Below are 20,737 nucleotides of genomic sequence, written 5' to 3' on the forward strand. Positions count from 1 at the left end.
TCAGAATTTGCTAGAAGAATGGGAAGAAGAAATCAAGCAGGGTAGTGAGACAAAGGAGGAGATGGAGAATTAAAAGACACTAGTCTCGGACCCTGGGAATACCAGAGGAAGGATAACCCAATTCAAGCAGACATTATACCTCTACTAGCTAATGAAAAGCCTATTGGGTAAGGCCATGGAATAGATCTTAGTGGGGATGGTGGTATTTCTCCAAGGGATGTCAAGTTACAAATAGGATCTGCAGAGAATTCAGTTTCAACTCCATAAGCAAGACATTAGACTGGACAGAATTGAAAGGCACATTCCATGTATCCTGGAATTGTCTAAGATTCCTAGAGCAACTGTCACGGATCCGACAACCTATGGAATCAGCATCGGAAGAGCAGAAGGTCTAGTGAGTTTACCATGTTTATTTTTGTTATATATGCAGCTAGCATTTACTTTTAGTAATGCATGTCTAAGGATAGATAGATATATAGAGTTTGGTCATGAAACAAAGACATATATACCTTGGCTAGAAATATTGAAACTTTATTGCTTTTGGATGGCTTACAACGAGGATAGGTGGCCAACAGACTTGGTTTCCCATTGGGAAAGTTGAGGCCACCTAGCCAACCTATGTGGTGTAAATTTTTCAATTATAAATAGACAATGAAAGGTCATGCCAAGCTTAACAAAATAAATAAATTAAAAAAATAAATCTACCTAGAGAATAATTTAATAGTAATAAAACAAGAATTGTTAATCCTCCCTATATATAATTGTTAATCCTCCCTAGATACTAAGATATTTTGTCAACCAAAAATCCAAAGGCATTTTCTCCATCATTTTATTCTTTCGAGGAGGGGGAAGAGTGTTCCCTAAATAGTTGGATCCCTAATCAAGGCTACAATAAAAAGTGGGCCTCTCTTTAGAGGCTTTGGAATGGATTGAGCCACTGGTATAGTTGAGAACCATGCAATATTACACAACTAAACAATGTTTTGTGTGCATCCTTAGTGGGCATATTGTTTTAGGATACTATAATTGCATCATATTTTCAATATATTTCTTTTCCATTTTCAATATCTTCTAAGCATCTTAAAATATTGGTGTAGGATTTACTACATACATGATATAACCTATTGACTATTTAGGCTATGCTATAAGAAACCTCGAATAATAATAGGAAACTCTTGAGTACACAACACACCTTAAAAATTTTCAATTTTTGGGTACTACTTTTCTTTCAACGCATTATTGTTATCTTATAGTTTAAGGAATTTATCCTTCTATAGACTTCAAAATTAAGATATTATAATTGCATCATATTTTCAATATATTTATTTTCCATTTTCAATAGTTTCTAAGCATCTTAAAAGATTGATGTAGGATTTACTACATACATGATATCATCATAACCTATTGACTATTTAGGCTATGCTAGAAGAAACCTCAAATAATAATAAGAAACTCTTGAGTACACAACACACCTTAAAAATTTTCAATTTTTGGGTACTAATTTTATTTCAGTGCATTATTGTTATCTTATAGTTTAAGGAATTTATCCTTCTATAGACTTCACATGTTTCCTTTAACTATTTATGTGATGCTTCATCTTAGTATGGAAACCAAAACAAATATTATATTAAGAACATCATTAAAGTCCCACATTCCAAGAGAAAACAAGAAAAAAAAATCAAATATAAAAATAAAAGCTTAAAAAATCAAATTATTACTCTAGTTGTTAATAAACTTACTAGAGGTTCAAGAAAAAGTAGTGAAGTGTTAGTTTTCTTTAGGTGGTTTTCATAGGTTAGCCAAAATGTAGCCATAATCTAGTCTTCTTGTGAGGCCGACAAGTCATTGGGGGTGTGTAGAAAAGTGTAACATAACAAGTTTTCTTTGAGCATCAATACTCATAGGTTGGTGTTTTCATTGGGTGTTGATAAATTTTTGTTTGACCAAAGATTTTATATGCCATTGATATTTTTTATGAATTTCAAGCTTCCTATTGACTCCTAATAACCTTCTAGAGTTCAAGGTTCCAAACAACTCCTAAAAACATTTTGAAGGTCCAATCATTGTTTTGAGCCTTGATGGCTTTTAGAAGCTTTGGGAATTTTTCAAGCGATGATAAAATCTTTCATCCTTATTCCATATTACATTACCTCACTTGAAAAAATTGGATCTTTTGGGATTAGAATTTAAGTGCATTACATTACATTGTTTCTTTAGTAAAAATTCCAAATAAATAAATGTTTCTTCACTATAATGCGGTTAGTTGCTCACTTTGCGGAAATAAATGAAGAGCACTTTATTCTTATTGGCTTCCTGATGATCCATCAAGGATTTTGAGACAGGTGGGATTAAAATATATCTCACACAGTTACAACAAAAAATATTCAACAATGATAATGTTATTTTTTCTTGTAATTTATTACTATTCTTCATTTAGGTGTATTTCATGCTTTCAACTAAAGAGTTTACTAATGACAATATTATCCTCTCTTCATTGTCCCCTATAATTATTTAAGACTTTGGGGTTAGTTTATTGTACCGAGAGAGCCATGTGCTATACATAGTGGAGGTTGGGTTCATTGAATCTAGCGTCCATTGAATATGGACATTAGGAAAGACTCTTGTAAACCAAGTTTAATATCAATGTCAGGTTGCATTTGTTGATGCTGAGGTGTTATACTGAGTGAGGTTAAAGGATTTAAACATTTTTGTCTCTATAGGTGAATTGAAGGTACATTGCACTGAATATGAATATTTACACGTATCCATTTAAACCTTCTCTAATATGTATATTTGGGTTGTGAATCTCGACTGTGTATTTGAAAACATAGAAATGGATCATGTATGAAACCTGAATATGCATACTTGGCCTTCACAATCTCGATATTTTTATCAAGTCGATATTTAGATGGGTCAAATGATATGCATCTTGTTGCATTTGGAATTGTTGTTGTTGCTTCATTATATTGCATTGCACTGTTGATTGCTATATTGGTAACTCATACCTCTTACGATGCAGAGAAAATTCCAAACCAATAGTGAAATCTCCAGAGGGAAAACATATCACTGTTGAAGGATGTCACTCAGAGACGAAAGTGATATAGAGACAATGTATTTATAAACAAGATAAAGTTGGAATTATATCCCAAGATAGAGCTATGGGAAAAGAAACATTCTAGTTGTAAGGTGGAGTCAGAGTTCAATGAGTAGTATTTCACTGAACATAATTCTCCACCCCTTATTATGGAGGAGTTGGAACCAAAAAATTTCCTACTACCTCATCAATTGAAGAAGGCTCACATGAGAAAATATAATGGTACTCCTCAATGTGATTTTCATTTGACACTCTTCTCTTTTTTTTCTAGCAGTCTCTTTACTGCTTCCCTTAAATTCAATTACTCGGAAAGAACTAGACAAAAGACACTTACCTATTTCAGTTAGTTGAAAAAAAAGTGTCTTTCTGATGGGTTTTCTGGAGAGGAATCTATTATTTAAAATATGAAGAAAATAATTCATTTTAAAACCAAAATGTACTATCACCAAGGAAGGGAGTTCTTACATTTTAAAGTTTCTACCATTCTTCTCACTAGAAAATTGGATTATTGCTTTTTATTTGATGAGAAAATAAATGATCTTTGAAAGGCACTAAGGTTTTGAATTATGATCCTTAAACAAGTGACTAGATTCCCTTATTACGAGATTTTTTTTTCTTACTTTTGGTTCTTGACGATGTTTGTTATTATGACTGGGGTGCAAAGTTCCAAAGCAATGGAATATTGGTCGTTCAAAGAAGAATTATGGGAAGATGATTGTAGATCATTTACTAATATAAATTTATCTGAACATAGATTTGTTAAGCATCCCCAAGGGTTAAAAAAGGCCCAAATGTCCCTTATCCATAAAAATTGACGATTAATATAACTCTTTTCTCTATATTCAAATGACAGGTGAAGATGGATAATGTAAATATTATAATTATATACCATACTTAAGCTTCTTAGTATTCCGTGACTCTGATTTATTCCATTAAAGAATTTTGGTCTTAAAGTGGAGTCGAAGTTCCATGAGTAGTATCAGAGGAATTCAACATTGGGAATGTGATAGAAGCATGCCATTTCCTGGAAGGGTGAAGTCTACCCAACCTAGTCAGAAAAACCAAGTGCATCCTTCATGTAGAAAAAAATAAGCATTCATATTTCCTCATATAGATGTCTTGATTACTTTGCCCAACTACCTCATCCATTATGAAAAAGTGCATCTTACATGAAATCAATAACAAATAAGTTGTTCCATAGCAATCACCAAGATGCATATTTTGATTGGAGGTCTAGTAGTTCACTAAACATAATTCTCCACACCTTATTCTAGAGGAGTTGGAGCCGAGAAAGTTCCTACTACCTCATCAGTTGAAGAAGGACCACATGAGAAGATCTGAAGAGATTCCTCAATGTGATAGTCATTTGACATTCACTTACTCTACTCTTTTTTGTCTAGCAATCTCTTTCCATGTTCCCTTAATTTCAATAACTCATAAATCACTAGACAAAAGACACTTTCCTATTTTAATGAGTTGAATGAAAAGGGTCTTTCTAAAGGGTTTGTTAGAGAGGAATTTGTTATTTAAAATATCACGAAAATACGTTTTTTTGAAAACTAAAATGTACTATCACCAGGGAAGTGACTTCTTACATTTAAAATTTGCTACCATTCTTCTCACTAGAAAATTTGATTGTTACTCTTTGTTAGATGGGAAAATAAACTATTTTTTATTTTTTTCTTAGAAAAACGCCATTAAAGAAACAAAATTGCATAAAAATTGTACTTCTTTCATTTATGCTACCACCTTACAAGATTTCCTTTGCAACATATGGTGCAATTGCTAGTTATGAAATTTTAAATTGGTTTGGTTTTATGTATTTGAAAATGTATTGACAAAATATATATATATATATATATAAAATTCAACTTATCACATGTAAATTTAAAACAAATAGTAATGTTATAGAGTGTAGTGCGTTTAAATAGTTATAGAGTATAGTGTGCTTTATTTAAATAGTCCTTTTCCAAACAAAACAAGAATGTTCCATAATTATAAAATAAGAATCATTATTATAATTTTTTCCAATCACCATAACAAGAATATTATATTAAATATTAATATTATGTTTTTTAAATGGATTTTATATTAAATATTAATATTATGTTTTTTAAATGGATTTTATATTAAATATTAATAATACATTTTTTAAATGTATTTTATATTAAATATTAATATTATGTTTTTTAAATGGATTTGATGTACAGTGAGGATATTTAAATTTCAATTTCAATTTTCAAATATAAAATAACTATTATGTATTTTTTTATTTGTGATGTTTTGTTAAATATATTTTAAAATTATTTTTTTGAGTATGAATAATTAATTAATTTATTTAAAAGTTATAATATTAGATTTATAGTATAAAATATAATATTGAAAATGAATTTTATAATAAAAATAAATTTTATGATAAATTGATAGAATATATATATATATATATATATATATATATATGAAATTTGATGCCATGATATAATATAATAACAAAAAATTTAAAGCTCAAAACCTTAATATTAGACATACAGTGCTTGGAAAGAATGTAAAATAACTAAATTAATATGTGAACTTTCTAGAGTTATAACACTCCCATACAAACTCCCTATTAAATGTTTATCATGGTTTTTAGATTTTTAGATATATCACATGTGTGACCACCCTAAACAATGATTTTTTAAAAAATATTAAAAAATGCATACAAATTTCAGTGGAATTTCAGGACCTATAATATTGTTGTAATGCTAACAACATTTGAACCGTGGTAAATTAAAATAGATATAATAATAAATATTATATTTATAAATGTCAATTATTATTAATTAAGTTTATTTGACATATCATTAATTAAAATAGTTTTAATAATAATAATAATAATAATAATAATAATAATAATAATAAATTGATCACAAACTAAACTAAAAATAAATTTATTTTGTATATTTTACTTATATTTATTAATAATAATAAAATATTTATTTGTTAATTATAAATAATTTATTAATAACAAAAAAAATTAATTATAAATACTTTGTTTCGGGGTTTAATTAAGTAAATTTATTTTATATTAAGAGATAAAGTATGTGTGTTTCCTTTATTGTCTTTAAAAATATTTTAATACCAATTTTTTATTATATATACCAATTTTAAATTATATATAGCCTTAGAGTTTAGTTTAATTGGTGGAGTCCCCATCATTAAAACACCTTTTCTAGTGAGAGGTTAATAATTTAGTTTTCTCAAAACCCTAGGTGTCACGCCCCTACACTAGCGGCATTCTTCCAACCGCACTATAGGAGGTGCGGCACCACTGACCGCTTTCTTTTCACCAATACTTGCAATCATGGACTACACCTACTTTCTATACTTAGTTTATTTTCTTCTTTTACCAAGTACTTTCATTCATTATAAAACAACAGTTAAACATTCATTAGCATTAACATAAATGCACAACAGTATAATTGGGAGGGGAAATTCCCTGTAATGAGCTTGCCCACAATAATAATATATATGTAACTTACAATCTTGAAGAAACCCCAAATTTACACTTAGAATATTTTTACATTCACCGGCACAAATCGGTTAGCCTAGCTCATCGACACACCCACACGGTTGTCCAAAGGACTCTACCCAACTCTTCGTTTGCCTCCGCACATTCACCCGAATGCGTTCTGTTCAACTCGTCCAACTCGTCAGACTCGTCGAGCGCTCCCACTGAATGCCCAACTCGCCAAGTCTCCACCAGCGAGTCATTTACTGTGCACCCGTTCAAGACTCCGCACGAACCCCCGTTCACCAACTTGTGTTGTTCGGGTGAGCACCCTACCACGCCCTTGAACGACCTTTCGAATGGTTCTCCGATCGACCTCGAATGACCTTCTGCACGACCTCCGAATGACCTATAAACAACCTCTGAATGACCTCCGAATGATCCTCTGAATGACCTTTGAACGACCCTCTGAACGACTTCTTGCACGTTCATTCAGCCTTACACGACCATTCGTTCAGCCCTGCACAACCGTTCATTCAGTCCTACACGACCATTCGTTCAGCCCTCCGAACGAATTCCTAAACGACCTGTTCAGAATCCCATGTGCATCTGTCCATGCACCATAGCTCACCCTGCGGTGCCCTCGACCTGCACCTTAGCTCACACCTCTATTTTCGACGTGAGTGCTTCGGCCTACCTACCTCTTCCACTACGCCTTCTTCTTCAGCTCACCAACACTTTGCACTTCCTACTTCACATTGAAGACTTATGCGTTTTGATTTCTTGCCTTAGCTCCACGCCAATTTCCTAACATATGTATGGTTTGCCATCCTTGAACCATCATGTCCTTATGCTGGCCAAACACCACATAACTCCTTTCGAATGAGTTGGCTCACCCCTCGGCCAACCTAACTCTTTACCTTTCGCACGTCAGTTAGTTGGCTGGGTGCCCCCACCCGGGACCACCTCACGCTATAAACCAACCGACTCCCATATTTAGTCACATTTTCTCCCATCGCACTTCTTCTCCTAGCTCGTCCCCTCTGCGCGCTCTTGCTTGCAGCTCGTGGATAGAACATTCTCCCCCACCTGAAGTCATGATTGTCCTCGACAATCTCCCACCTCAACATCCATCTATCACCAAGATACCCATACCAAGGCATATAATCCATCGGTATGTCATACATCGGAAAGTCTTCTCAATCCATGATCATCAACCACATTCGCTGCAATCTCCACATGCTGCGCCTACTATGGAATGTTGGCCCCTCCATCTCAAGCTACATGCTTACTACAACATATCGTGTCGACCTCGTCATGTACCATCATCATGTGAACTGTTGTCATGATACTCCAACATAATGCCAACACATCTCTATACACTGCTCGAGCCCCATGATTTGAACTATTCAAGTAGCTAATCCAATTGTCATGCTCAAACCATGAGAATGCACATTCTCATGTCATCATCAGTCGTTTCTCAGACTCCTGTCACAACATCAACTCGATCAAGAATCCATCTCCATCCAAGTAAGCCATGCCCGGGTCCATGAAGTAGTCCTCATCTCATCTGCAACATGTTTTCCATGATGTTTGGTATCAATGTTCTGCATGAAATCAGTCGCATCTATCCAACATCAACATCCATATGTGTGGAATCCATCTCCTCAAAATGAAGAGATCTTCTCAACAAACCTGACCCTCGATGTGTCACATCCAAGTTCATGAAGCAACCTCCATCATATATGAGATGTGCCATCCCTCACGTCTACCATAGAAACAAGTATACACCTATCTCATCTCCCATTTGCTACCCATGACCATAGATCAATCAGCTCCCATGTGTCAAAAGTGGTTAAGTCTCGGCTCAATCCATGCCCAAGTGTTGCCACCAAGGCATCATCATCATTGCAACTCTATCACTCCAAAGTGTCTCATATTGATCCTCCTCATCATGTCACTCTTTCAAGCACATCCATACATGTACCCAAAATTATGCACCCCATCCTGCATCAAAGTCCCTGACCTCATCTCCTCAATGCATCAGATTCTCTAAGTCAACCATAATATGAAGTCCCCAAAAGACAACCACATGTCATCATGAGCTCCATGAGTCATCTCCAACCAACATCCCAACAAGCATACATGTCTCGACCCAAAGGTCTCTGCAAGATGCGTCAACTCTCCATGTAGTAGGAATGCTCCATAGTCTGCTCACAATTCCAGCCAAGTCCATGGCCTTGTTATACAAGAGTTCACAACATCTCCATCGGCTCATAAATAAAACATATCCGTGTCACATTAGCAAATCCACCTGCACAACATCCTTGCCTTGGCAGTCCTCATTGGATTCCCATAAGTGACACCTCTACAAGTGCTTCTGCATAATGTCCCTGCATAAGACTGCCATGCTCCATCTCTCCAACCTGATGTCCATGTCTCAAGTTGCCCAAGTTGTCTAACTAGGTAGACCCATCACAACAATCGGTCATCCTCATCCAAGTCTGCAATCCTGGTCTACTGAACTCGGCCACCCAACCATATCATCAACATATGAGTCTCTTCAACCATGGCTCCCCCACTGAAGGTTCCACCAAGAATTCCTCTTGGTCTCGGCCATGAGAAGTCCACCCATGTATCACCATACTCAAGTGTGTGCCCTCCTCTAATCTGTCCATGAGTCATGTCGGGCACTTAGCCAATTCTTCCATGTGGCTAAAGCATGAGCCATTCCTCCGCAATGATCATCATGTTCCTACCTTGTCACGGGTTTTTGTACCTTCTACCAGAAGGTCACAAACAACCCCAACAAGCCCTGTAATAGTCAATGACCCTTGCTTCTCCATACAAGGTCTCATCGTAGACATCCATGGTAAGATCCTCCCTTGCATCGAAAAATGATTTTTCTCTTCCCTGAATACAGTTCATCTACCAAAAGTCTTACTAAAACACAAGTATCAATAATACTTTCTTCATCATGAGGCTTCTCCATGTGAGTTTCCTCATTCAACAATGTCTGCAAACTACATGATCCTGGCCCAACTTGAACAATTTCAAGTTCATCCTCCATCATTGTCATATCTGCAACATCCTCAAATATAATGGCTCCCTCTTCTTCGTCATCGCAATCTGCAGCTACATCTTGCTCCATTGCCCAACCAAGTCGAATAAGTTCGTATTCAACATTCGTTTCCAAGGCTTCAAGTTTATCCCGAATCTGTGGGTTCCCTTCTTTCATTAACTTCAACCTGTATAAGGTCAGCAAGAGCTTCCCTTCACATTCTTCCAAACCTGTCATGTCTTGTCATTCAACTTGGCCCAAGCAAGATGCTTCACCCTTGCTAAACCTATCATGAAGTGTAGTGGGATTAGCTTCTCTGCAAATCCTGCACCTCGTTCACCATCAGCTCTGATACCACCTGTCACGTTAGTGCAGTGGCGGTACTCTTCCAACCGCAATATAGGAAGTGTGGCACCACTGACCACTTTCTTTTCATCAATACTTGAGATCATGGACTACAACTACTTTATATACTTAGTTTATTTTCTTCTTTTACCAAGTATTTTCATTCATTATAAAACAACAGTTAAACATTCATCAGCATTAACATAAATGCACAGTAGTATAACTAGGAGGGGCAACTCCCTGTAATGACCTTTCCCACAATAATAATATATACGTAAGTTACAATCTTGAGGAAACTCCAAATTTACACTTAGAATATTTTTACATTCACCAACACAACTTGGTTAGCCCAGCTCGTCAGCACGCCCACATAATTGTCCAAACGACTCTGCCCAACTCTTCGTTTTCCTCCGCACATTCACCTAAACGTGTTTCATTCAACTCGTCCAACTCATCAGACTCATTGGGCGCTCCCACCGAACACCCAACCAGCCAAGTCTCCACCGACGAGTCATTCACCGTGCACACGTTCAAGACTCCGCACAAACCCCCGTTCACCAACTTGTGTCGTTCGGGCGGGCGCCCTCGAATGACCTTCCTAACGGTTCTCCGAACAACCTTGAATGACCTTCCGCTCAACCTCTGAATGACCCCCGAATGACCTCCAAAAGATCCTCTGAATGACCTCTGAACAACTTCCTATGCATTCGTTCGGCCTTGCACGACCATTCGTTGAGCCCTACACGACCATTTGTTCAGCCCTGCACGACCGTTCGTTCAACCCTGCACAACCATTCATTTAGCCCTCCAAACGATTTCCTGAATGACCCGTTTAGAATCCCATGTGCGTCTGCCCATGGGCCCTGTCGTGCCCTCGATCTGCATCTCGGCTCACACCTCTATTTTCAGCGTGAGTGCTTCTTCCTACCAACCGCCTGCACTACGCCTTCTTCTTTAGCACACCAACACTTCACACTTGCTACTTCACGTTGAAGACTTATGCGTTGTTTATTTCTTGCCTTAGCTCCACGCCATGTTTCCAACATATATATGGTTTGCAATCATTGAACCGTCATGTCCTTATGCTGGCCGACCACCACATAACTCCTTTAAAACGAGTCGGCTCACCCCTCGGCTGAACCAACTCTTCACCTTTCACACGTCGGCCGGTTGGCTAGGCACCCCCACCTGGGACTACCTCACACTATAAACCAACTAACTCCCATACTTAGTCGCATTTTCTCCAATCTCAATTCTGCTCCCAGCTCGTCGCCTACGCGTGCTCTTGCTTGCAGTTCATGGACGGAACACTAGGGGTCATGCTCTATGGTTGAGCCCGCAGAAAGTGATCCCTTTAGGTGGATATGCCCGGTAAAAATATTCTATGGAAGTAGCAGTCACCGATCTCCAAGGTCTGCAAACTATATATATATATATATATATAGGAAGAGAAGAAACCATTAAAAAAATATTTTAATTTTAATCATAAATAAAATATTTCAATGTTCAAATACTTCCAACTTTTTTGGCTAGACAAATATGTATAATTTATTCAGTTCTTAAAGCATAGTTGATATATATCATTTAAATGATCTATATAGAAATAGGTACTTTTTATTCTATTGATAATTTCTTTCTAATTAAGGGTATTTTAATTCTTTCAATGCATTAAATATACTAATAGTATGGACAATATGAATCACAAATAAAATATTGCAATGCATATTGTTATCACTGAAAATGCTGTTGTAAAAAATTTTTAGCCTAGCTTAAGGATCGGGTGTTTTCGCAGCGCCAGAATTCTTTTTAGCAGTTTCGCAGCGCTACCTGTTTGAGTGGTTTCGTAGCGTGCTACGAAACTGGGGATTTGTTTGAGTTTTCAGTGAAGGTCCAAATCCTAGCATGCTTATTGTACAGAGTTCTACTTCCCTCCAGGAATGTTGATGAGAGCAGTGGCAGAATGTTTAAGGAGACACCTTATGATGATGCAGCTATTGTAGGATTGCCATCAAATACATTAAGGGAGTTATCTCTCGATTCTGGCTCATGGGTGATTGTGAAGGATGTACATACTAATGTGGGAGAATTGCAGGAGATTTCGTGTTGAATCCTCTAGACAAAGAATCTATTAAATTTTATAAGTCATAGAGTGTTTGATATTTGGGATTGTCTTTTCACAATCTGTAACTTATTTCACAAAGCAGGGCGCCACAATGGATTGAAAGATTTGAAAAATATTTATGATAAAGTTCATGTTCCCGTTTGTTGGGTATTGGTGTTCAAAGTTGGATTAGGTAATAAAGGGGCTGCGCTTGCAAATACCATTTCCAATTGGCTAAATGTGGCACTTCTATTAATTTATGTTAAATTTTCCCCTGCATGCAAGAAGACATGGACATTTTTCTCAAGGGAAGCTTTATTTGACATTACAAACTTTCTTAAGCTTGCTATTCCATCTGCAGTAATGCTTTGCTTGGAATACTGGTCTTTTGAAATGCTTGTTCTCTTCTCCGGTTTGTTGCCTAAGCCTGAACTTGAGATATCAGTTCTCTCCATCTGTCTTAGCACTGATGCAGTTGCATATATGATCCCCTTTGGCGTGGGTGCTGCTGTAAGTACACGAGTTTCCAATGAACTAGGAGTTGGACGCTCACGCACTGCACAGTTATCAGTGTGTGTCGGGGTTTGTATGGCAGTCATTGAGGCTCTTATGATAGGATATATTTTATTCTCTGTCAGAAATGTATGGGGCTATACTTATAGCAATGAAGTAGAGGTAGTTGAATACATTTCAACCATGATGCCACTGCTTGTACCCTCAACATTTATGGATGCCATCCAAGGTGTTCTATCAGGTATTGCTAGAGGATGTGGATGGCAAACGTCGGGTGCCTATGCAAATCTTGGGGCATACTATGTGGTTGGCATGCCTATAGCTGTCATTTTGGCCTTTGCACTGCATGCTGGCGGCAGGGGACCTTCGGCATTTGAGCACCTGTTCTGTTGCTAAGAACATTGCGCTAGCCAAAGGAAAATCTTATCAAAAATTTATCACTGCTGCACAGAAAAGGATATATGGGAGCACCCAAAAGAAGTTGATCAGGTTTTGGTTAAATGTGAGCGCCTTCAAAAATTTCGCATTCATACTCCAAGGTATGCACTTGTGAACAGAGATTACCCCTATTAAGAGTTGAACTACTTTGTGGAACTTTTAAATTACTTCTCCACCATTATCAAAGCGCGTGCTCAGCAAGTTTGTGGCAGTGTTACAGAGAGGCAGCGTTGTGTTTATTACTGCAGGGGATCACATTTTTTCTAGACTGGGATACACAGCGCCTCCTTCTTGATATTACTCTCTGAAACAAAAATGTTTTGGAGCTATCGTAATTACCTGGCTTATGCGAAATGCGTTGTAGCCGTTTCTTCAAGGCACATGGGTTTTAAGATGACCGATATAAATGCAAGTGTCATGAATATTATAAAGCATGTTGGTTCAGCATTAATGCGCATATTAAAGATATGAGAGTGCTCTTATGAAATACAGTGATTAATGCCATGTGTCAAATGGTCTTTATAAAGGTTTGATTGCCACAAGATCGCCATTGACACCGGGATTGAGATGTGGCACTTCTGATGGCCACCTGCATTAGCAAAATCACCAGAATCACAACGACAGATGCTACTTATAAGGATGATGTGCTGAGCGATGTTTTTTGTTTAGCTCACCGCGGTTTAGATAATGGCGTTATTCCAAATAAGACACAGAGGTGCGCCTGCCACTGAAAAGATATTTCCATGGATGCTCATCCCTCGGCTATCGAGCAGCATAAGAATTGGATCCGTTTCTGGTGAAACGAATGGGACAGGCTTTCCCGGAATTGGTATTCTTGGAACAGAGAAACGGATTCGTTCGTTTTAGAATCTCCAGTTGGTGTGGGATTTTCATATACCAAGATCACTTCTGATTTGCTGGCGCCGGATGATCAATTTACTGCTGAGGGTTCATACGAATTCCTTCTGAGATGGTTACAGAGTTTCCCACAGTATAAAACCCGTGATTTCTACATAGGAGGAGAAAGTTATGCAGGCCATTGTGTACTTCAACTTGCAGAGCTTATTCAGGACCGAAGCCACAAACACTCAAAATACACTTCCATCAATTTGAAAGGCTTCATTGCGGGCAATCCTGAAACGAATGAGTTCATGACTGAGAAGGATGATAGATAAGCAAGTAGATGATGATTCACAATATAAAGATGGGGAATACAGAAATCTAATTCTTATTATTGGGATGAAGACAATACTATTCAACGGGAAATATCAACCATGAAGTTGGTTAAGCATCCAAATGTTGTCCAGCTGTATGAGGTCATGGCCAGTAAGACAAGAATTTACATTGTACTTGAGTTTATATCTGGAGGCGAGCTCTTTGACAAAATAGTTAACCATGGAAGGTTGAAGGAAGATGAAGCAAGGAGATACTTCCAGCAGCTTATTAATGCTGTTGATTACTGCCATAGTAGGGGTGTCTACCATAGGGACTTGAAGCCAGAAAATTTGCTTTTGGATACATATGGAAATCTTAAAGTATCAGATTTTGGCCTAAGTGCACTGTCTCAACAAGTCAGGGATGACGGTTTGCTTCACACTACTTGTGGAACACCCAATTATGTTGCTCGTGAGGTCATCAATGATAAAGGTTACGATGGGGCAACTGCAGACTTGTGGTCATGTGGTGTCATCCTATTTGTTTTAATAGCAGGTTACTTGCCTTTTGATGATCCAAACCTTATGACATTGTATAAAAAGATATATAAATCAGATTTTACATGCCCTTCATGGTTTTCTTCTGGTGCAAAGAAATTAATTACAAGGATTTTGGACCCAAATCCTAAGACACGAATTACAGTACCTGAGATTTTAGACAATGAATGGTTCAAGAAAGGTTATAAGCCACCCAAGTTTAATGAAGAAGAAGATGTAAATCTGGATGATGTTGATGCTGTTTTCAATGGTTCAGAAGAACATCTTGTTACAGAAAAAAAAGGGAAACAAAACCAGAGGTGATGAATGCATTTGAACTTATCTCCATGTTCCAGGGTCTCAATCTTGGCAATCTCTTTGAAATGGACACGGGTATGGTTAAGCGAGAAACGAGGTTTGCATCTAAACGCCCTGCAAACGAAATAGTATCGAAAATTGAGGAAGCTGCAAAGCCTCTTGGATTCAATGTGCAAAAGAGAAATTACAAGATGAAGATGCAAGGTTCAAAGACTGGAAGAAAGGGTCATTTGAATGTAGCTACAGAGGTATTTGAAGTAGCTTCTTCTCTTTTTATGGTTGAAGTCCGCAAGGCTGGAGGTGATACCTTGGAATTTCATAAGTTTTACAAGAACCTTTCGGCAGGCCTAAAAGTATCTCCAGAAAGTAGAGGAATCCGAGCATGCTGTTTGAGTTTGTTTTTAGGAAAAGCTATTGACATTGAAGCCTGGCAGCTAAACAGGATTATTTGCAAATTGTTGTTCATTTGTTGGAATGAGGAAGATCATTAATAAATGTAGCACAGTGTTAGTAGAAAACCAGTGAGGGGGACTGTGTTTTTAAATCACACAGCAGTTTCGTAGCGTGCTACGAAACTGCTGTAGGTGATGATTTTAAAAAGCACAGAGCAGCTAGTGTAATACTGTGAGCAGGAGTTGTGAAAGAGAGACATCTGTCTATGCCACCTACAGTACATTCAAAAAACATGGTAGTACTTCATGCCTGGGGTTGTTAAATTATTTGGGAACATGTTGCTACACTTTCGGAGAAGGTTGGGAGACATAGACCATTATAATAGGAGCACACTTTCTGGTCATTAAATGAGCCATCAGCGCTTTCAAGCATCCCAAGTCAGCATTCATCGCATCTGTAAGCTCAACCATCTCAACTTAACTAAAGGAGGACAGCTGTCACAGCATTCAAGAAAGCATCAAGCATACGAGGAGAAAGGAATTAATGTTTTAGTTTGATTAGGATTGTGTGCAATTACATTTCAGCACTTTGTAATAAATACATTAAATAGCATATAGGAATAGTTAATAGCCACCTTCGAGGCTCCCCTCATGCTAGAGGAGGAAGCTCGAGGTGTTTTAGTTTTGCTTGCCTATATATGGGCCAAGGTTAGATGTAGAAAGGGTTGGATACTTAATAGAAAAACAGTGTTGTTTTGGGCCATTGTAAGACCTTTTTTGACAGTAATAGTAAAACAGAGTTATTCTCTTCTCAAGATTCTCGAAGGATTTTCATGATCAAATGTAGTGATGATGTGTGGTACTTTATGTTATTTTATGGTTTTGTTGTATGCAATCACTCAGAATTCATAAATATATGCTCTGACTTCCTGTGTATACAGCAAGCTATGTTTTGGTGAAATATGTTTGACATGTAATGCTAAGAGCCTTGATTTCCATGAGGTCACTGTGTTTTCCTTGTTTACTTGATATTATAGACTCCATAGCCCAATGAGAGCCAGTTTGATGTGTTTCCAACCAGTTATGCTTTCATAAGTGAATAAAGAGTTAGCCATCTAGTGTTTGAAGTATTTTATCAAGAATTGTGAGAGAGCCCTCTCTGATCAAAGAGGCTAATCTTTGGTCTAAAGATTGGTTGAAATAGTTACATGAAATCATGCTTGATTGCAGCCCTCAGTTGTGATTTTGTGATAACATTTTGGTGCGTCTGCCGGGAGCTTAAGATTGAATTTCTGAAGGTAGCAGGAGTTCAAATTATTTTCAAGGCTGCAAAACTACCTTGGCGACTCCACACATCAAAGAATAAATTAGAAGGTGACTCCACTGCTAGAAGATCAGTAGCTTGATGAAGTTTCAAGATGGATTCCACTGCAAGAAAGAATGCCAGGTATGCTCCTATGAATCGGTCTCATATCCCTGGTTTTCCAAATCCTATGCCAAAGGTTGATTGGTTAGATGATCTTCCAATATTCAAAGATGAAAAGAAGGATGATGCTGCTCTCCATTTGGTTAAGTTTCACATACATGTACGCAGTCTTAAGGTTCATTTCCCTGAAGACTGTCTCATGAGGATGTTTATGGCTACTTTAGAAGGAGAAGCATGGTCTTGGTATAAAAGTTTGGAAAATTGTTCATTATCTTCTCTTCCTGATTTCCATGATGTGTTTTGTGAAATGTATAAAGAATGTTATCCTTCTTTGTTGCTGCTCAAAGATTGCTGTAGGCATTCTTTGAATCTTATTCAGTACTTGGAGGATTGTTATGGTGATGATGAATTTACAGATGAAGAAATTTTAGAGGCTCTTCATGACAATGTTTTTCAGCACCAAGAAGAAGGTATATCATCCCATGAAACGCAACATGAGGAGCAACAAGAGTTTACCTGTGAAAACCATGTTTTATCCTTAGATATAGATGTAGAAATGCAGCAGATTGGTCAGGCTTTAGATCATGATGAAGACGAAATTGATTGCACCCAGCAAGAAGAAATATTGGAGGAAATTTTCTATGACCCTCAGGCAGAGGAAAAGCTTGCTCAATTTTGTAATTCCTTGCAGCAGCTTACTCCAAATAATAATCATAATAGTGAGGAAAATTCCATTGTTTGTTGGAATGATTCAGAAAAGCAGCCGGATAGCTTGTCAAATAGAAAAGTGGATAGCACATCAGAGGGGTCTTGTGTGGTTGAAGACCAGTTTGCACAGCTGGAAAGCTACAACGAAAAACAAGCTGATCATGTGTTCTGGGATCCTATAGCTGATTACATGGAAGAGTTTTACTCTCCAGTGTTTCAGTTTTCCTATGAAGATCAGAAACTATTTAAGTGGCAGTGGTCTTTACACTATCACATTGGCTCTGAAATCCGATATAGTCAGAGAAAATTTCAGTGGCAGCGGTCATTACACTGTCATATTGGATCTGAACTTCGATGCAGTCAAAGAAATCAAGTATCAGATGAGACAAATGATTGGCTGCATTGGAAGTTTCATATTGATTGAGCTGAGGAAAGTTTGAATTGTTAGGGTAGGTAGGTAGGTAGATTGCAAATAAGCTCAAGGTTGGCTGAGCATTTATTTTTCAGTAGCAGTAGATTCTTTCTCCTACAGTCATGCTTGTCAAGCAAATTTTAGTTTGTCACAAATGGATAAGGCACTGGAGCTGCATGTTCTTAGCGCACCACAAGGGCACACTATCCCTAGTGGAGCCACTGTTATCACTGAAAATGCTGTTGTAAAAAATTTTTAGCCTAGCTTAAGGATCGGGTGTTTTCGCAGCGCCAGAATTCTTTTTAGCAGTTTCGCAGCGCTACCTGTTTGAGTGGTTTCGTAGCGTGCTACGAAACTGGGGATTTGTTTGAGTTTTCAGTGAAGGTCCAAATCCTAGCATGCTTATTGTACAGAGTTCTACTTCCCTCTAGGAATGTTGATGAGAGCAGTGGCAGAATGTTTAAGGAGACACCTTATGATGATGCAGCTATTGTAGGATTGCCATCAAATACATTAAGGGAGTTATCTCTTGATTCTGGCTCATGGGTGATTGTGAAGGATGTACATACTAATGTGGCAGAATTGCAGGAGATTTCGTGTTGAATCCTCTAGACAAAGAATCTATTAAATTTTATAAGTCATAGAGTGTTTGATATTTGGGATTGTCTTTTCACAATCTGTAACTTCTTTCACAAAGCAGGGCGCCACAATGGATTGAAAGATTTGAAAAATATTTATGATAAAGTTCATGTTCCCGTTTGTTGGGTATTGGTGTTCAAAGTTGGATTAGGTAATAAAGGGGCTGCGCTTGCAAATAGCATTTCCAATTGGCTAAATGTGGCACTTCTATTAATTTATGTTAAATTTTCCCCTGCATGCAAGAAGACATGGACATTTTTCTCAAGGGAAGCTTTATTTGACATTACAAACTTTCTTAAGCTTGCTATTCCATCTGCATAATGCTTTGCTTGGAATACTGGTCTTTTGAAATGCTTGTTCTCTTCTCCGGTTTGTTGCCTAAGCCTGAACTTGAGATATCAGTTCTCTCCATCTGTCTTAGCACTGATGCAGTTGCATATATGATCCCCTTTGGCGTGGGTGCTGCTGTAAGTACACGAGTTTCCAATGAACTAGGAGCTGGACGCTCACGCACTGCACAGTTATCAGTGTGTGTCGGGGTTTGTATGGTAGTCATTGAGGCTCTTATGATAGGATATATTTTATTCTCTGTCAGAAATGTATGGGGCTATACTTATAGCAATGAAGTAGAGGTAGTTGAATACATTTCAACCATGATGCCACTGCTTGTACCCTCAACATTTATGGATGCCATCCAAGGTGTTCTATCAGGTATTGCTAGAGGATGTGGATGGCAAACGTCGGGTGCCTATGCAAATCTTGGGGCATACTATGTGGTTGGCATGCCTATAGCTGTCATTTTGGCCTTTGCACTGCATGCAGGCGGCAGGGGACCTTCGGCATTTGAGCACCTGTTCTGTTGCTAAGAACATTGCGCTAGCCAAAGGAAAATCTTATCAAAAATTTATCACTGCTGCACAGAAAAGGATATATGGGAACACCCAAAAGAAGTTGATCAGGTTTTGGTTAAATGTGAGCGCCTTCAAAAATTTCGCATTCATACTCCAAGGTATGCACTTGTGAACAGAGATTACCCCTATTAAGAGTTGAACTACTTTGTGGAACTTTTAAATTACTTCTCCACCATTATCAAAGCGCGTGCTCAGCAAGTTTGTGGCAGTGTTACAGAGAGGCAGCGTTGTGTTTATTACTGCAGGGGATCACACTTTTTTTTTCTAGACTGGGATACACAACGCCTCCTTCTTGATATTACTCTCTAAAACAAAAATGTTTTGGAGCTATCGTAATTACCTGGCTTATGCGAAATGCGTTGTAGCCGTTTCTTCAAGGCACATGGGTTTTAAGATGACCGATATAAATGCAAGTGTCATGAATATTATAAAGCATGTTGGTTCAGCATTAATGCGCATATTAAAGATATGAGAGTGCTCTTATGAAATACAGTGATTAATGTCATGTGTCAAATGGTCTTTATAAAGGTTTGATTGCTACAAGATTGCCATTGACACCGGGATTGAGATGTGGCACTTCTGATGGCCACCTGCATTAGCAAAATCACCAGAATCACAACGACAGATGCTACTTATAAGGATGATGTGCTGAGCGATGTTTTTTGTTTAGCTCACCGCGATTTAGATAATGGCGTTATTCCAAATAAGACACAGAGGTGCGCCTGCCACTGAAAAGATATTTCCATGGATGCTCATCCCTCGGCTATCGAGCAGCATAAGAATTGGATCCGTTTCTGGTGAAACGAATGGGACAGGCTTTCCCGGAATTGGTATTCTTGGAACAGAGAAACGGATTCGTTCGTTTTAGAATCTCCAGTTGGTGTGGGATTTTCATATACCAAGATCAATTCTGATTTGCTGGCGCCGGATGATCAATTTACTGCTGAGGGTTCATACGAATTCCTTCTGAGATGGTTACAGAGTTTCCCACAGTATAAAACCCGTGATTTCTACATAGGAGGAGAAAGTTATGCAGGCCATTGTGTACTTCAACTTGCAGAGCTTATTCAGGACCGAAGCCACAAACACTCAAAATACACTTCCATCAATTTGAAAGGCTTCATTGCGGGCAATCCTGAAACGGATGAGTTCATGACTGAGAAGGATGATAGATAAGCAAGTAGATGATGATTCACAA

General features: G+C 37.8%; 3 pseudogenes; all 3 read left to right on the forward strand.

Annotated features, from left to right (window-relative positions):
• The window catches only part of LOC149236509 (protein DETOXIFICATION 16 pseudogene), a 31,227-nt pseudogene extending 18,227 nt beyond the window's left edge, over positions 1–13,000 (forward strand).
• A 1,295-nt stretch (positions 13,001–14,295) lies between these two features.
• LOC149236510 (CBL-interacting protein kinase 32 pseudogene) lies at positions 14,296–19,494 on the forward strand (annotated as a pseudogene).
• Positions 19,495–20,121: 627 nt separating this feature from the next.
• LOC149236511 (serine carboxypeptidase-like 26 pseudogene) lies at positions 20,122–20,715 on the forward strand (annotated as a pseudogene).
• The last annotated feature ends 22 nt before the right edge of the window (positions 20,716–20,737 follow it).

Source organism: Pinus tabuliformis, chromosome 8 (assembly GCF_031772625.1).
Source record: "Pinus tabuliformis cultivar Carrire ecotype Pingquan chromosome 8, CPIR1, whole genome shotgun sequence".
Classification (NCBI taxonomy): Eukaryota; Viridiplantae; Streptophyta; class Pinopsida; order Pinales; family Pinaceae; genus Pinus; species Pinus tabuliformis.